The 18,439-nt window shown below is 37.7% G+C and overlaps 1 long non-coding RNA gene across 1 annotated transcript in view; it reads left to right on the forward strand.

Moving 5' to 3' along the window:
• The first annotated feature begins 997 nt into the window (after window positions 1-997).
• LOC138918565 (uncharacterized) overlaps window positions 998-18,439 on the forward strand; it is a 43,983-nt gene continuing 26,541 nt past the window's right edge. Inside the window, exon 1 of the long non-coding RNA XR_011428081.1 lies at window positions 998-1,637. This is a non-coding gene — a long non-coding RNA (uncharacterized lncRNA). The remainder of the gene's footprint in view (window positions 1,638-18,439) is intronic.

Below are 18,439 nucleotides of genomic sequence, written 5' to 3' on the forward strand. Positions count from 1 at the left end.
GAAGGAGGGGGTGGACAAGCTGGGGCCACAAAAGACAATCAAATTAGCCCAATCCACCATCAACACAAAATGGATTCCTGCCTAAGTAATAATTGCTGGGCACTCACTGTCCCTTATGAACTGGGCCTTTTCTTCTTGTTCTAATTCTCAGTTTTAGCAAGAGAAAAGAGGAGGATCTGTAAATGAAAGCACAAGAGAGAAAGACAGAGGTAAAGAAGCTATAAATGTCTCCTGCTCCAGTGACTAAGGCAGAGCCCCCTCCCCAACATGCCCTTTCAGAAGAAACACCGGAAAAGTAAGGAGAAAAAGATTAGAAAAGTGATGAGAAAAGAATGAGAGATTTTGGCCAGCCTTTTGATGTATATGGACTATATATAGTAGCCTACTGAATAGCAGATACTCCTGGGGGGAAAGAAATAGAAAATGCAAAAAAAAGAAAAAAGAGCTGAAGATAAAGTTCTCTAAATCTGAGTTAACTTAGATAACCAGGATTTAGAGTTACTTTTAGAGAAAAGTGAGGGCTCTGGGAATTTGGAAGAATGAGCCTAAGGAAAGTTGGACTGAAAGAAAGACTAGAATCAAAACATATTTACTTAAATTTTTATTCATATATTAATAAATCTGAGTGGCAAACTTTATTAGGAGACATTTATTGCTTTTTTCCACGTGCTGTTTATATTTTTTTCCAAAAAAAACCTTCAGACGATATCACTAATATTATGTATATTTTTTCAGGATTAGAGGAGAGAGAAAATAGTGTTTTTTGAAACAGGGGGTCAAAGGAAAATAGCAGGGAGTGACAATTAAAAGGTCAGCTGGTAAGTCAACTATCGCCCACAGGGGGCGCAAACTGTCTGTGGTAAGAAGATCTTTAAGATGGGCTCCAAGATTCTCGTGGCGGTTATTCAATTCAACCTAGGTGCGTCTGGGAAAGGCCTTTACAAATGTAGTTAAGGTCCCAGGTGAGCTAACCTTAAGGTATGGGGATTACCCAAGTAAGCAGAGCCCTGTCAGGGAGGCCTTCACAAGCACAGACTTTTCTCAGGCTGGGTGCAGAGGTCAGAGAGAGGGTAAGGTGACCGGAGACTGGACGTGAGAGGTTTGCCTGCTGCCAGGTTATGAGAGGTCTGCAGGACCAAGAATGAGGGCGGTCTCCAGAATTGAGAGCAGCCCTGGCAGACAGGCAGCAAGGACACAGGGATCTCGGTCCTAGAGTCTCAATGACGTGAGCTCTGCCTGTATCGGGGATGAAGGAAGAAGATTGGGAGCTCCAGGTGGGAGCACAGCCAGCTGACCCTTGATTTCAGCCTCATGAGACCCTCAGCAAAGGACCCAGCTACGCTCTCCCGGACTTTTGACCTACAGAAGTACAAGATCATAGATGGGTGTTGTTTTTAAGCCACTAAATTCGCAGTAATTTGTTACAACAGCAATAGAACACTAACACACCTTCATTAAAGAAATGAAAGAGAAAGGAGGAAGGAAAGAAGAGGAATTTATCAGCCATCCGGGGCTGCCACTTCTTCCTCCTCAACACAGGCGTGGATTTCCTCCTCCGGTTCCTAACCTGCAGGCAGCTCCCGTGCCAATCCACAGGTCCCCTGAAATCCCCATCGTCACCCAGAACCTCTCGCAAGGTTTGTATCAGCCAGGGTGAGGCCCTAATCTCCACACTGAGACGTCGTTAGATATTCCTAAATTAACATTTTAGAGACATTTCCTGTTTATTAGATTCCCTTTTGAGTATATACTTCAATTTATGAAAAGAAAATGAAATTCTTATGAAGTATTAGCACTGCATTTTTAAAATTATATATTCCAAGTTCCAAATAATTGAGCTACAGGACACAAACTGCAGGCAAATTGTAAGTTCATGTGTGTGTGTGTGCGTGCATCCCCAGATGACCTTCCTTTTAGTTTGCTATCACTTCAACTTTGGATTGAATAGTAGAAAGAACTATAAGCATATTAAATATCAGGGGATAAAAAATCATTTTGCTATTCTTTTTCTTAGCTTTGGGAATCAGTGAAGGAATTTTTAGAGTGATAACTGCAGTGCCTTCCCAAGAATACCTAGGAATCTCTGCCCCACCCTATGGAGTAAATAACCTGGTTGTTACAATAATGAAAACACGTTAGGGAATTTCCCAAGAACGTATAAAGACAACATTATCATGGCATCTACCTGCTGTGTGCAAGAGGTCCACATTTGCCAAATGTGGCCATGGTGTTCTTAAAATCTAAAGAAAGCTAGACTACTGCAAAAAATAGTTTACCCTCACTTCTTTTCTGTACTGGACACTGTTTCGGACCATATTTTACTTTTTTCCAGCCTCTACACTGGATCTACTTATTAGGAAGTAAATTAAAAAGAAAGGCTCTTGTTATATTTCCTTGTCAATAGTCTGTCTGTGTTGGCAGGAATTCTAAAGTCGAAACACTTATGGCAGCAGCAGGAACCTAACTTAAAAATTACGTGGAGAAGTGGATGAAGCAAGGCGTCGCTGTGTGAGCTCTCTGCCTGCCGAGCACTTTAAATTTCTCTCTCTTTTTTTATGATCTAAAAATAACCAGAACAGATTAACTAAGCCTGCAAATAAAGAGATAGGCATGTGGAAAACGCAACCAGATTTTGAAAAATGTTCATCTGGAAAAGGAAAATTAAAGAACATTTTAATCCACCTTTTCCTGGTCATTATTAATATGATATACACTGAATTTGTGTAATGCAGCCTTCCAATTCAATTGTGTAGCTAATGGTTGTAAACAAATGAAGCATTTCAAGCCCTCTTCCACCAACTCTTTATCCTTTGTTACTTATTAAGAAGGAAAAATTTCCAGAAATATCTATACAAGTTACTCTGGATTTATTCAAATCTGTGGAAAGAGAGAAACTTAGTAAGGGGCAGGGATCCAAGCCCATTGCTCTATCTCTGGGTTGACCCCATTGTCCTTTAAGCTCTAAGCTCTGTAAATATTTAATTTCTGATACCCCCCAAATATGAATTCATTCTAAAAGAACTCCTCCTCCAAGTATCATTTCTGCAGGCGTTAGCTGTGTGACGTTTATGGAACTTAAAGTGGTCAAGGAGATGGTTGGGAATCTGTGGAGTCTTTCCAGGGTTTCACGCAATTGCCTGTGTTTTGCTGCATTGGTTTGAGTTGTTCTTATGTAACTGTTGGGAAGTCATCATTTAAAATATATCCTAGATAATTTAGAGTTTCCCCCACCGTTAATATCAGATTAAACAGAGCCTTACAATCCTTTGGAAAATTCTACCAAAATTGCACCTGTTTGTTGCATATTTAAAAAAAGGAATTAGTACATTTTGTTATTAAAATCTTAAGGTAGGTGGTAGATGTAATTTCCCCAAATGCCTGACAGCTCCCACACGGTAGCTTTTTCAATGAGAAAGTATGACTCACTCAACCTATGGATGAGCTAATTGCGCTTTTTCATTTTATCATCAAGTTTGAATAGAGCAAGGTTTGATTTGGATAAGACTCCAAAACGTAAACATAAGTGACTAACACCAAGTGTTGTTTAGAGAAGTCTTTATATCATGTCTTGACCACATAATATAAGTAGAACTTAAATTCGAATTTTGTCTATTGTAAAATCACTATTGTGCTATTTATTTGGAATTACAAACACATCATCTAGGGAAATCTGGGAGTAGAAAGAAAAGAACCACCATGTATTTATCTCTGACTCTATCCTAGGCACAATGCTACTTAGTTTATACATTCCATTTATCACCTTTATTCTCACAATGATAACCTGCTCTTACTATTTAGGAAGTCGCTGTAGAACTGGCAAACAAATTAAACTTTAAAAACCAGCACATATACAGTTCTAATAGGAATATGCAAAATATTATCTGTTTTAATATGAAGCAGGAATCATCCTGCCCTCTGGACATCTCCCCAGAAGTTTCCACATGATCAATATTTAGGTTTTGGCCCTTAAAAATAAAGTGATTATATATATGGTCTGTCTTCTTTGGTAGGAACTCATCTTTTTGTGTTTTGTTTCCCTCTTTCATGAGAAATCTCTTCTTTGTTTTCAAAATCTAAGCATATATATTCTTTTCCTTTATTTCCCATCATTTACCGCTAACAAAGACCTTCCAAATGTCCCTCTAGTTTTTCTAGAAGGATGACTCACTCCTCAAACTTACCCCTCTGGATGAGCTTATCCCTAGCAATGCTTCTCTCTGTTCTTTTGGCTCTCATTTTTGGGGTTACTTGACCAGCAGAGAGGCCTACATGCAATTTGGACTCTTCCTAAGAAGTGGTATTTCCAAATGCACTCACTCATAATTTAACAAGAAAAGTTTAAAAAAACATTTCTAAAATGAGACAAATTTACCTCTAAATAAGAAAGCCTGATTTTTTTAAATATAGTTTATTTATAAAAATAAATAAACCATAGATCAAGAGACTATTACTAAGAATATTTGGTTTATAGTTAATTTTTATGCATACACCTCTGCCTTACATTGGAAAATTTTCCATTGTCTCCTGACTCAGACTTGCCCATTGTTACCAAATAAAGACAAAGGTCTCCTTGAGTAAGGGCTCAACCTTATGTCAACTCTTCCTTTTGGCAATCTGCAGGAGCCCACGTTTAGTTTAGGACTCGGTTCAAGATTTCTCTTCCACAGATGTTGACTTAATTTAGGGACTTTCAATTTCCCGTATCAATGTGCCCAAGCCTGTGGTTTCACTTAGTAAGTGGATAAATATCTCCAGTTGATGCTTCTGTGATGATAGACATTCAGGTGAATAGGTAAAAGGTGCACCGTAAACTGTAAAGTGGAAAACACTAAGTAAAGGGGCACTGGAATTTGTTCGAATTTTCAAGTAAAATGTAAAATACTCCAAAATTGCCTCAATTAAATATTGAAATGAAAAGGGTCATGATAAGATGGTTCTTCCAATTATTTGGCATATGAAAAGATAATCCTACAAAAAGGCCTCACATGAATAACTTAATTTAAACCTGCTAACCACTTTCTCACCTCAGCAGGAGTCCACCTTCCCTTTGTCTGGAGGCTGCTTCCCTCATCTTCGCTTTCTCAGTACTGCTGCACACAATATCCACGCCCCACCTCCCACACAGGGAATTCTTCATTCTGTCCACCCCTCCTGCAAGACTTCTGACCATCGATTCCTCTTCACACCTTGCTCAGGACATAGGAAGCGTTCAACCACTCTCTCCCACTCCTCTGGAGGGCATGAGGCCCAGAGAATCTGCCTCAGGTGGACCCATCCACCTAAAATTCCTTCCCATCCATTGGTCTTCTACCACTTAGGAAGGTGCTGGATATGGGACATCTAGAAGTAACCTGCAGTGTCTTTAGGCTACACCCTATGAAGTTAACAAATGTTTTCCTATGCTCTAGAATCACCCACATCTTCTGCAATTTCATTCTCATCCCCTTTTCTGAGCGTGACTCTGCAGGTTGAAATACTAAACCATGTCTTACTCACCAATAGGTGTTTGAGTTCTACTCACATAGTTTCCCATTCTACCAAAGTCATCTTCCCCTGAGCTCCCTAAGCTTTGCTGTTTGCACTCCAAAATGCTTTGCTCTCTTAGAAAAACCCAGATCTTGTACATCCCATTGTGAAAGGGAACACTAACCCCAGTAACAGTCAAACCCAGAAAGCCCAGTGACTTCAGACCAATAGAAAGTTATTTCTAACTCATATGAAGACTAATCAGAACTGGGGCAGTTGGGAAGGCCCAGAAGCAAGAGAACCTCTGCACCATTGAGAGTCAAGGGTCTCAGCAGACGATGGCTCTGCTGTCCTTAACACATGGCCTCCATATTTATCCCAGGCTTCGGCATCCAGCCTGCTGGATGGTATAGGATGGAGATAGAGACAGGGTTGCAAGGGACATATTTTTGGACCTGGCTTCGAAGTGGTTTCTATCAGTCACATGGACATGCTTAATGACAAGAGAGCCGAGAAAATATATTCTATCTCCGTGCCCAGGGGGAAAGGGAGATAGATACAGATAGTGAAAAACTGACCAATCTCTAAACAAATTCGTCTGTCACATCAAGCATGTTCGTATTGCATCACTATCAGTTTTGGTGCCTACTTGGAATGCTCACCCCATGTAAAAACAAAACAAAAGAAAACAAATAAAATACGAATATTTATTCTCAGCTACCTTTTCTGTTATTTTCCCTAGAATGATCCTCATAGAAAGCTTCTTTACTATTTGAAAAGAGTAAAAGGGAACGATTGCTACAAGAAAGAATGGGAGATCAACTTTTGTTAATCTAGGAAAATATGATCCCTGTATCTTTATATGCATTTATAATGTTTAACTTCCTGATGGTTTTCATTCCAACTAAATATCTTCACTGGATTTCTGGTTTCTTACCATGAGCTAGCACTGTGCTGAGCTCTGTGTATAAATTATTTGATTTACTCCTCCCAATCCTTAGGAAATAGGCACACTTATTACTTCTACTTTTCTGCGTGATTAAGATGTCTTGTTGAAGGTCCAACAAGACCTATTTTGGGTTTTGAGGTCCTAGGACCTATGTTGGAGCCCTTAGTACACATATATCTTGCTTATAGAATCACAATATTGCTGTATTTCATAGGGAAAATTATTTTATATGCTCTAGAGAAGCTGGATTTTTACAAAGATCCCGGGGTAAAAATTTTTGTAAGTCACACTTTTGTCTTGTGTTATTTTTCTCATAAATTAAGCAAATGTTTATTTTAGAGTACCTACTTTCTATTCAATTGTAAAAATAAAAGTGTTAAGTAGCATTAATTATAGCATTGATCCATGGGGCTAACTAGAGCTAAGTCTGGGAGATAGCAATAAATAAAAGTATACTCAACTAAGAGAAAATAATAGAAACATGAAATATAGTCTGAATTTTGTCACTCAAATTGTATGTACTTATTATGCTGTATAAAGATTATGGTGATCAAGTAAGGCTCTGTGAATGAGGAGGGCACTGGAACAGGATGAGAAAAGATAAATTAGGAAAAGAAGAGAGGACAGGAGAGGAGAAAATCTTGGGGGAAACAATGGGAGAAAGCTCAGAGGTGAGACAATGTGGAAATCAGAACTGGAGGCTGAATTCAACATGTGGAGTGTCAGGCAATAAATTTTGACCTGTGGTAAAAGATTTTATGCTGAAGACAGGAACAAGGGAATACAGACAAGAGACATTGGAGGTATAGGATGGGGCTTGTGTAAGAGCACAGATCTAGACACATAACAGCATGAAGGTGCCATTTCCCTGCTCAGAACCCTTCAATTGTTTTTCATTGATTGACAGATAAAGTATATAATCTCATCCATTGATATTTCAAATCAGATATCTTTTATCTCAGGGGATTGTTGTAAAAATGAACTGGACTGATAAATGTGAAAATGTTTTCTAGACACCAGTGTGCTCTATGAACAACAATCTCATCTCCATTTACTTGCCAATGAACCCATTTCCTCCATGAAACACATTTTGCGTATTCTTGCCTATGTAACTTTCTGTTCACATCCATGGTCATTTACAAAGTTAATTAGAATTCAGCGTAATAAATACCTGGTGCCTGAGCAAGGAGAGTTCAGATTCGAGAAATAATTTGTTAAGAGTCCCTGTTCTCCTTTTATCAGATCATCTGGAGCTTAACTTCTACTTTTGAAATCTAACTCTCCTTTGACCACTAAAGCCAGGCTTAGCTCTCCCTCCCTCTTAACTATCACAGTGCTTATCTGTTCACATTTTGTGGCTGTATAGCGACATCAGCATTCTAAGCTTCTTGCATATATCACCCCTTTAGATTTGAGTCTGTTATTTGAAGATATTTGATTCAGTTGTTGAACTTCCATCAGCATCATCTCCAAGCTTTAGCTCCTTTGGCAAATTCTTTGTTTGTTTTTCTGTCTTCCTTCATTGGAATGAAATTTCCATGAATGTAAGTATTTAACTGTCATATTTATCTGCTATGTCTCCAGTGCAGCTATATCTCCAGTGCACACAAGTGTGGCTCACACATATTGGACACAAAAACAAAAAACAGTTGTGGAATTAGTACTTGCCAACCCCAATGTATCCTGCTCACATCCCCGGGAGTACATAGCCAAACACCCTTTTCTACCTTTGTTCAGCAGTATGGACCAGGAAAAAAACACCTGACCCACAGGGAAATAGAATTCACTCACTCATGACTTGTCCTGAGCAGTAGAGAGACTGAAAGTCAGTTAGTCAGTCATTGATGAATTTCGAATTTGGAAAGCCATGGAATTTTAGAGACAAGGTGGCTCCCTTGGGGTCACATGCAATAATAAGCTGGATGGGAGAACGACTCTACTAAAGGAGAAAAGTGGAGGCAATGGGATGATCACTTGGTGGGAGGAGAAGAAAGAGATCATATGACCCCACAGGTAAAGAGAAAGAGGAGAAAGTGGAGAATGACAATACCTGTAGGAGCTGCCTTGGTTATTGGTAACTTCCCACTTTCCAGTTGAAGACACTTAAGAGACCCAGCTGTACTTGATGCTCTTGTGATCAATGAAGTTCTAATCAATAATTATGATGGTTTGAGGTGAACAGCTTTCAGAAGGGAAATGACTGGCTCTCATATCCTTAGTAGCCAGAATCAGAAGGTCATTGCCTTCCCTTTTCTTTAATCCTACAGTTAATCTATCACAAATAGATTGCGTTCTTAAGTTTCTTCCCAAGTAACTAAGCCATGAGAACCAGGGACAGGCAATCTATGTTTTGCTGATGTTTGAGCCCCAGTACCTGCTACGTGTAAAGGCTTACTGCACTCACTGGTTTACTCTACAGTAAGTGCCCACCTCTGCCACACAATGATTTAGACACTGGGCAGATTGCAGTGAACAAAATCAATAGCCCCTCCTTATTATCTGGAGCTTGCATTCCAGTGGGGGAAGGCAAGAGATGAACCAAAATTTAAAAAGTATTATACAAAAATGATAAGTACTGGAGATGGTGATCTTTTCAATGAAGAAAAAATGGAACCAAGTACAAAGGATTAGGATGTTCTGAAGAAGGCTGTAATTTGTGAAATAGTGATCAAGAAAGATCTAACTGAGAAGGTGATGTTTGAGCAGATACTAGAAGGAGGTGTTGGAGAAAGAAGACAAAGTACCTGTAAACGTTTTTTGGAAGAACATGAGATATATAAGTAAAAGTAATTGCAAAGATGCTAATACAAGAATGTGTGTTGTGTGTGAAAGGAATTATAGGAGAAGAGGTGTGGCGGGAGCAGAGTGGGTAAAGAGAGAGAATAAGGGAGGAGGTTACCAATGGTAACGGGAGGCCAGATCATGTAGTGCTTTGTAAAGCATGGTGATGACTTTGGCTCAGACGCTGAGGGAGATGGTCAGCCATTGAACGGTTGCAATCAGTGGAGTGATGGGATTTGACTTACATTTTAAAAGGATCTTTCTCTTTGGAGGACAAGGACAAAGATGGAGCATGTTAGGAAGAAGTTACAGCAATCCGAGGAAAAGGTGATGGTGTCTCTGTTAGGATGTAGTCCTCTGTCTGACAGATGAGGAACTTGATTTAGATTTTGGAAAAAGATCAAGATACTGAGCAAAAAAACATAGCTAGCAAATGAAAGAAGGTTTCATTTGAGCAAGATCACCCCCATCTGAGAATCTTCTAGTAGTGCCATGAGGGGAAAGAAAAGAAATGTATAAAGAAATAGGAGGATCAAGAATAGCAATAAAACAAGATCAAATGTTTAAGACAAAAGCTACTGGAAGAAGGCAATGAGTCCTCTAATCAAATACTGGCAATAGCGATAAGATGGGAATAAGGGAGAAAGATACTGGAAAAGGACAATGGCCAAGTAACCAGATGAAACATTGAATTAGGAGAAACGATTGGGGCTAGAAGGAAAAAATGAGAAAAGAAAAGGCAACTCCGAGATAGTTGGTGGGAGCAGTGGGGAAGGACTAAAGTAAGCCTCCACAAACTGGGTTCCAGTCACAGCTCCCCAGCCCCCTAGGTCTGGTGACCCTGAGAAAGCCTCTTCTCATCGTGAAGCAGATTCCTCTCCAAAATCCAATGGAGAGAACATCATTTGGTCTTATTTGCTCACAGTGCTTTGTGGCTTAGATGGGAATATATGGGAAACTACTTAGAACATTAGAAGTTGCTTTACAACTGTATGATTATTATTATTATTATGTGCATGTAGGAAAATTGTTAAAAATATCCAGTTTGGTTTTTTTTCCAAAATTAATCATGATTAAGCATGTGTTTTCCTCTGTAATTCTTTTCTTTTGCAAAGAAGGAGGCAAGAGGGATTGATGCATTTGTAGTTGCCTATATATTTTCTTGTTATCATTTATATCATAATTAAAGTTATTAAAACTTCATTAGATCTGCAAAAGATCTATTGCACGTCAAAAAAAGAAAGACATTAACAGTAAGATTAGGAGTGGAAATACATTTTAAAGATGGGAGCAGAACCTAGAAAAATAAGAACTGCTAGTTACTGTAGCACCTCTGTACATCTCTGTAGCATCTTCTGTAGTATCTCTCTTTACAGTAGGTGCTTCTGAGCTAGAGCTAAGCCATACACATCATGCTGTAATGTAAAGGATATTATACCACGTTTTACAAAAGAGGGCACCAGGACTCAAAAACTGCATTTATTCAACAACCATTTAAATGCTTACTATATTCTGGCCTTGAGGAAACAGTGTTAAGTAATTGTATCCTTAAGCCCAATGGGATAAGACATATAATATCTTAATAATCTATAAATATGACACGTGCTATATAAATGGGGGAAGACACAAACATGCAATAATGAGTACTTAATAAATATAATAAATACATGAATGGTAATATTTCAGAGTCCTAGTGTTATGGAGAACATAGAGCAAAGTGATGTCATGGTGTCAAAAGAGGGAGGATTTCTTTAGATTGGACAATCAGGGACTTTGGAACAAAGACCTGAATAAAAAGAGCCAACAATGTGATATCTTCATTCAGATAATTACAGGAAGAGGGGAAATAAAATAAAATGGCCTCAAGGGAAGACAAGTTTAAGAGATCACTAAAAAAGGTACTGTTAGCACTTAGTATGAAATGCAGAAAGGAGTGGAGCTAATGCTATAGACGTGGGTAGGAATCTGATTACTTGGACCATGTTAGGAGGTTGCATTCTTATTCTAAACCCAATGGGAAAATGTTGGAAGTTCTTCAGAAGGGCATAATGTGGTCTGATGTCTTAAAAGTTCACTCTGTCTGTTGGATAGAGAAATTATTTTGGGAGGGCGAAAGCCATGGAAGAGCAGAGATGAGTTCAGAAGCTTTTTAGTAGTCCAAGCAAAAGATGACTGCGGTTTGGGTCAGAGTTTTAGCAATGGACGTGAAGGAAAGTGAACAGATTCAGATTGTAGTTTGGAAGAGTAACTAGGTGTTGGATTGCAGGAGGTGGAAGAGGGAAAGAGCAGAGTCAACGATGACTTTCTTTTTGGCCTGAGCAACATGTTGAAGATGAAGTCGTTTGGTGAAATGGACTGGAGAGGGACTGATATTCAACAACCTGGTAAATGATTTGCTAGACACCATTCAAACAGTAAATAGTAAATCAGATAGAGCTTAAAGCCAACCTTGGAAAGTTTCAAGGATTTTGATACTTCATCCTTCTGCCTAGTGTAGAATAGATATAACAAATAAGAAATGTTCCAAGTTTGGAAGGAAATCAAATTGTGAATATATTTAATTGTTCACATAGAAGATGGTTTTGCAGGTTTTCCACTGAGTAGAAACCACAACATACACACACATACACAGAATGACACACAGGTGAGCCTGTTCCTAACCTAGTTCTTCTGATGTCATGTTGTATGTAGGATGTTTGTGTGTTCATGCATTCATATATTTGTTCACGTGAGCAATTTCTCAGTGGAAAGGTATTTATGAACATGATCAACCTGAAGGACTTGAAAAAACATAGTTAGAGCACAAAGTCCACATTTCAAGGACAGAATTCTCCAGTTATTAGGTGTAAGGTATTTTCTCTGTTATTGCACTTTGCTGCAGAGTTTAGGTCTTTCAAAACAGTTTTAGTCCTATAAACTTCCTAGACGGGTCACAGCAGAGGAAAGTATCAAGGGGCCAACATAAGCCCATTTTGGATAAAGGAAATTTAGTTATACAAAGAAAATTGTAGTAAGACTAAAACTATGAATATTGTACAGTGACTTAAACACTAAAACATCTAAGCTAATTGGTGGCTCAGGGCTGAACTACTAGGAAAGTTCCCACACTTCATGCTTAGTGAAAAATTAGGGTATGTGTGGTCAGAAAGAAAATTCCTCTGGTCTAGTGTTACACACTTTAGGTGAATTATGGCTCTCACCCTTCTTAAGCATTTACCATCAGCCACCTAAAGTTAATGGTAAGTATTAGCTCATCAATCTAGGTTACATGAGCATTTGAATTAACTGGATTATGTTGAGATTTACGTGATTAGAATTTGGAAGTCAGGTCCCAGAGTCCTGGTTAAAAACTCTTAATCCTCCAAAGTAGGTCAGCTGAACATTTTAGCATTTTACTTTTACATAATTGCTGAAATTGGGACAATTATTCAGACATTAAAATAAATTAATTTAGATTTAAATGCTTAATTTAAAAAATATGGTGTTTCATGAAGAATAACAAAGAATAGCACAATATGTAATAAAACATTTAAAATTAAATAATAGAAGCATACACATATACATATATGTATACATATACATATATGTGTGTGTGTAAATGTATACACATATATATAAGTACACATATATATTTTTTAAATATAAAGTAAAAACCTCAGGACATACAAGGAACACATTCAGAACAACTTTAGGATAGCGGTTATCTCTAGGCAGAGGGAGGAAGGAGGTAGAAAAGGATGGATAATGGCATTTTAGCTGTTTATCATGATGTTTCACTTAAAACATACACATATATAAAGAAGAAAAAAAAAATCCAGTGAGTCACATTGAAGAATTCTGAGAATAACACGGAAATGTGTGACAATGGAATGAAATTAATTTTTCACAGCACATATATGCTACTTGTACTCATTGTATATGCCATGGATGAGAATAAAATTTAGAGGTGAAAATATCATAATTATTTTTCCCTTAAATGCCATGTATTCTTTTATTACTATCAATCCCTGCTTAATGAGGATTGTGTGCCACCCTGAATATTTATCTGATATTCTAGGTAATGGGATAATGCTGAAGAAAACATGTCAAAAGACAATTTTAATAGAAGAATTTTTGAGCTTTGAGTGTATCTGCTTTTCTTTAAGGGCTGACTAACTATATTTGCTCTTATCCAGTGAAGAGTTGAAAGTTAATGTTTTTCCGAATTAATCTATGGAAATCAGAAAATAAATCCTCAGATTTTAGTGTAAGGTTTTACTCTAAATGCAAAAGGTATGTGGGGCTAAGAAGAAAGATCTGAGAGACCTCATTCACTGATGCTAGCCAAGGTGAGGGGAAGAAGGGAAGGAGCAATCCTTGAATCATATCCATTTCTCTCTATCTAATAAACATGGTCCATTATGCATTTTGGTTCTTTTATTTTCTATTTGGAGGTCTAGTGGTTAAGATTCGGCACTCTCGCCCTTGTGGCCTGGGTTCATTTCCAGGCCAGGGAACCACACACCAATTTGTCTGTTGGTATCCTGTGGTGGCTGCACGTTACCTTGATGCTGAAAGCAATGCCGCCGGTATTTCAAATAACAGCAGGGTCACCCGAGGTGGACAGGTTTCTGCAGAGCTTCCAGACTAAGACAGACTATGCAGCAGGACCTGGCCACCTACTTGTGAAAAAAAAAAAAAATGTCTTTGAAAACCCTGTGAATATCAGCAGAGCATTATCTGATACTGGAAGATGAGAGGATGGTGCAAAAAGACCAGGCAAGGTTCTGCTCTGCTGTCCACACAGTCGCTAGGAGTTGGAATCCACTGGATGGCATGAACAAAAACAAGTTTTCTATTTATTCTCAAGAAGGCCAGTCATAAGCAGTCAAAATTAAGCATTGGAGACTTGTGCAGGGCATTCTTAATGAAAATTTGCAGCTGTAGCCTTTGCTCTCACCTGGCTGTCAGCCTAAACATAAGTTTGGAGACAGTGCAAGACACACCATTCCCTGTGATTTCTCGACAGTAGCCTAAATCAGGCATGCTTTCTTTGTAATAGCCAGAGGTGCTTATCAAGAAGGATGGCGGTGTCTGCTGTCTGGGTTGGAAGGCTATAGATTAATGTGTTGTTTTAAAGTATGTAATGTGCCCAAAGGCTGTAGCAATAGGGAAATAAATCATTTGGGGAGGGGGATTCAGGAATGCAAGTGTGGGGGGAACAAAGTATGCATGCAGGTTGCCAAGGGAACCAGAGTTCTGATTAGTAAATGAAGTATAATAACCTGTCCCACATAAATCTCCAGGGTCCTAGAAGGGAGCTTTCAAGTGGATAACAAAGTTGATTCACTAGTTCTCCTTGACACTCAAGCTGAAGATCTAAGTTAAGTTGTTTGTGACACTTGATGACTTCCTTCAAGTATGGTAGTAAGATTCTTGCCCCCATCAGGCCAACTACGTAAGGTGTTTTGAAGTTTGAATTTAGGCTACAATGAAAGAACCCACAATTGAACTTGGGATCAATTTTGAAAATTCAAAAGAAAGTAAAAACATATTCTAATCAAATTAGGTTAGAAAATCATAATGCACTTTAAACTGTCAGATTATTTTTAAGCATAAACTGCTATAAAATATCAGGTTATGATTGAAGATTATACAGTAGAAAACATTGTGAGAAAGAGTAGTAAAATGATAATGTAAGTTGAAGTAAACTTTGCTTCATTTGCTTGCAGTAAATATATATAATTTATAGTGATACTTTATTGATACAAGGGATGTTTTCTAAGAACTCACAGAAACCTGCTTAAGGAAGAAAAGAAGTCACTGAAATCTTACAGGCCCCAAAATTACACTAAGTATTTGGATGTGAAATTCAAAACAAAACTATGTTAGCCAAGTCATAGAAATTATTTTCCATGACATGATGTATCATTGTGTGTGGTAAAAATCGAGCAGAGTATTCTCAAGGTATACTCTTGGGAGTGATGGGCAATATTCTTTCACTGAAGTTAAACACTTTTATTTATTTTTTTCCACTGAGTGTAGCTTTAAAGTTTTAGTGTTAATTGTTGGCATAATGTGGAGGTTGTATGACTTTACAATGTGGGAGATGGAGAGAGGATGGGCTGTCTTTTATCTACAACTAGGTTTGAACATGTCTTTGTATAACATGTTTTTTAGGAATGACTTTGTTGAAGTTCCCAGAAGGAGCCTTAGGGTAAATATCCTTGCTTATTGCTACAATCCATCTGATGCTAAAGAAACAAATTTGGATGTGATGAAGACATTTCTTCCCTTGAGATCAAACCTGAAACAGAATTATGACAGCTTGTGAATCTAGCCAATACCTTTAGGAAAAAGAAGAAAGAAAATGAAAGATGGAGAGAGAGAGAATGAGAGAGACGAGAGAGACCAGGTCCGCTCAGGGCCAATTATGAAGCCCTATCTGATAATGATGAGAGGTGTCCAAATCCAGGGACCTAAAGGAGACTCAGAATTCAGGCACCATTCTCTGCTGTTTGGGGCATGCCTTCGCCCTTGGAGATAAACCAAGAAGTCAAGCTGTTGTCTGGGAATGCTATACTCCAGAGCACGCAGACAAGGATGACAGTGCTCTGAGCCCCATAACAATACTTTTGCTTTTGTTTCTTGTGGATATGTGAGACCTTTCATGCATATGTGCTTTGTTTGGCACTTGGGAAATAAAAATTTCCTTTTCTTACCTTGTGCCCCTGCAGAGTCGGGTTTCTGGTAGCAGGCCTGTTCTTAAGCACTTTTCTTTGGCATCTATTTATTGTTTGAAGAGGCAAGATATAGCTGAAATTGTTTTCAGTGATGTATATTAAAAATCACGGATTGCTGAAAGCATTTGATGTTATTTTATTAAAGGCAAGATCTCTAGCTTTTTTCTATCTCAAGGCAGATTTTTTCATGGTAAATGAGCCATGCCTATCGATTTTATTTTTTCCTGAAATGTACATATCTCTGCAATGTCTCAGAGAGCTTGGGAATTATGAATTTATTTTACAAATTATCAGACTAATAAAGAAGCAGGTATAAATTAATTGGAATAAGTTAATTTTAGTTCTAATTTGAAATATCACACGGAGTTTCTTTGAGTTAGGAAAAAGAAGAAAGAATAAAGCGCCTACATGAAGAAAAGCAGAGAAATAGGCTTTGTTTGTCAGTATCTATTCTCCCTCGGGATATAAATAGTTTCTAATCAATGTGTGCTCATAGAGTAAAGATCATGCATTGTCTTTATAGTTTCAAAAGTCATCATAATTCAGAGCACAATACGGGGCTCCTAGAAGGTGTTTACGTATGAAAAATTGTCAATTTGTCTTGACTTTTGGCCCCTGGTGAAATTGAAACACAAAATAAATAAGGAAAATATGATGATATTTTTCTAGGACACTACAAATATCCAGGTACAGCTGAGTAGGACCGACCCCCACATTGTGTACCAGCGTGTGCAGTATTGTCTTCAGCTTGACTGCAGATATAATGGAGCCTCGTTCAACCTGGCCTGAGAGGCCAAGACCTTGTGGGTATTTGGAGGATGCACTGCCCCAAACTGAGGGATTCTAATATGAAAAGGAGGATGTGGGATGCAGAAAGCAGGCAAACACCAAATGGCTTTGACACTGCGAGCACTTCAGTTTGAGCTTCTCTATCACTCTCTCGCCTACATCACCTTCTCTATCAAAGCACGTATCCTCTACTGCGTCAACTGTCAGCTTCCCCTAGGTCACCTCTCCACTTAACATATTGCCAAATTTGTAAACTTCTTTTGTATTCTGTTTTCTGCTATCCTGTCTCCTTTTCCTTTATGGTTTTATGCTCTTTTTGATTCCTTTATAGGCATTTTTGCATTTTAGTGGGGTTTATAGGCTGAGCAGAATTGGAACACATGTTCAATCTACCATGCTTCCTTCAAAACTCTTGATTTTTTGTAATAAAACTGATAAATCTTTACCATGATTGCATCATATATACCTTACCCCGCCTGTGCTTTGTTTTTCTGTTTTGCTTATGATTGTGTAAAATGTTTTTGAACATGATTTTTCTTTCCTTTCATCATTGATTCTAGTATTTTCTTTATTGTTTTAAGATGATTTATATATAACAGTTATAAAACTTTTCAATATTTTTAAGAGAATTAACTCAAATTTAGCTGCAGTATATTTTGGCTTACCATGTAAATTGAGCGTCTAATTTGACTAACTTTTTTCCAGTCACTTTACTTGAAAGAGAATTGTTTGTTTAATGTTCTATGTTCCGTTGTTACTGATGCTTCTATTATTATATTTATTTATATATAATGAGAACTAATTTGACCTGATATTCTAATCACCAGTCTTTCCAGGAGACTGTGTTATACTTTGTATTATACAGAAATTCTAAATAGAAACTATTTTCTAGAAGGCTCATCTTCTTTGTGATATATTCTAGGATCCAGAGTCTCATCTTTCTTTCCTATTCATTTTTGAAATTTTACTGATCACTTTGTTTCTCTGAAAACTTGTATAATTATTTTGTCAATTTTACATTAAAATTTCACTGAACTTTTTCAGTTAAACTTGAAAAATAGAGTGAAAACATCTTTGAAGCCCAAATTTTATTTCCATTCTCCCTATAGAAACTGAATCAAAAAAAGCTGTCATATAAAAGGACAATCAGAGTATGCAGCCAAACAAATCAGAAAAAAACATATTTTATATGTGTTGCACAGTAAGCTAATAAATATATTATGTTAAATATTTCTTATTTGTGTGCATGTATTTTTTCTTCTTCCCATCCCAGAATACAGAAGAAGTATCTCTTTTCCATTTAGTTTTGTTTTCCTTTAGATTTCTCTTTGTTTTGAAGTTTAAGAAATCACCTCTGCTCCTTTCATTGCAGAGATATCACCTCAAGTTCATAAGAACTATATTCGTGTGTTTCAGCAGGTAGCAAAGGGAACTTACCAGAAAGTTAGTGAAGCTCAAACTCCAACCCTCATTTATTTCCTAAAACCCTGATAGGGGCCCTAGGAAACTTCTTGCTAATTGCATGTTTTTTCAAAATTTATAATAGTTTTTAAAAAATAATTTTGCTAAAAGAAAGTGCCCTTTTACGGAGAAAATAAATCAAATGCTTAGGGTTTCTCAATTCAAGACTTACTTCTTCCTTACTACCAATTGGACTATCTCCTTTTCCTCTCTGCACATGAGCCCACGCTGTAGTGAGGATCAAATGTGTCAAACACACAAAAAGAAAGAA

This window comes from Equus caballus, chromosome 17, assembly GCF_041296265.1.
Source record: "Equus caballus isolate H_3958 breed thoroughbred chromosome 17, TB-T2T, whole genome shotgun sequence".
NCBI lineage: Eukaryota > Metazoa > Chordata > Mammalia > Perissodactyla > Equidae > Equus > Equus caballus.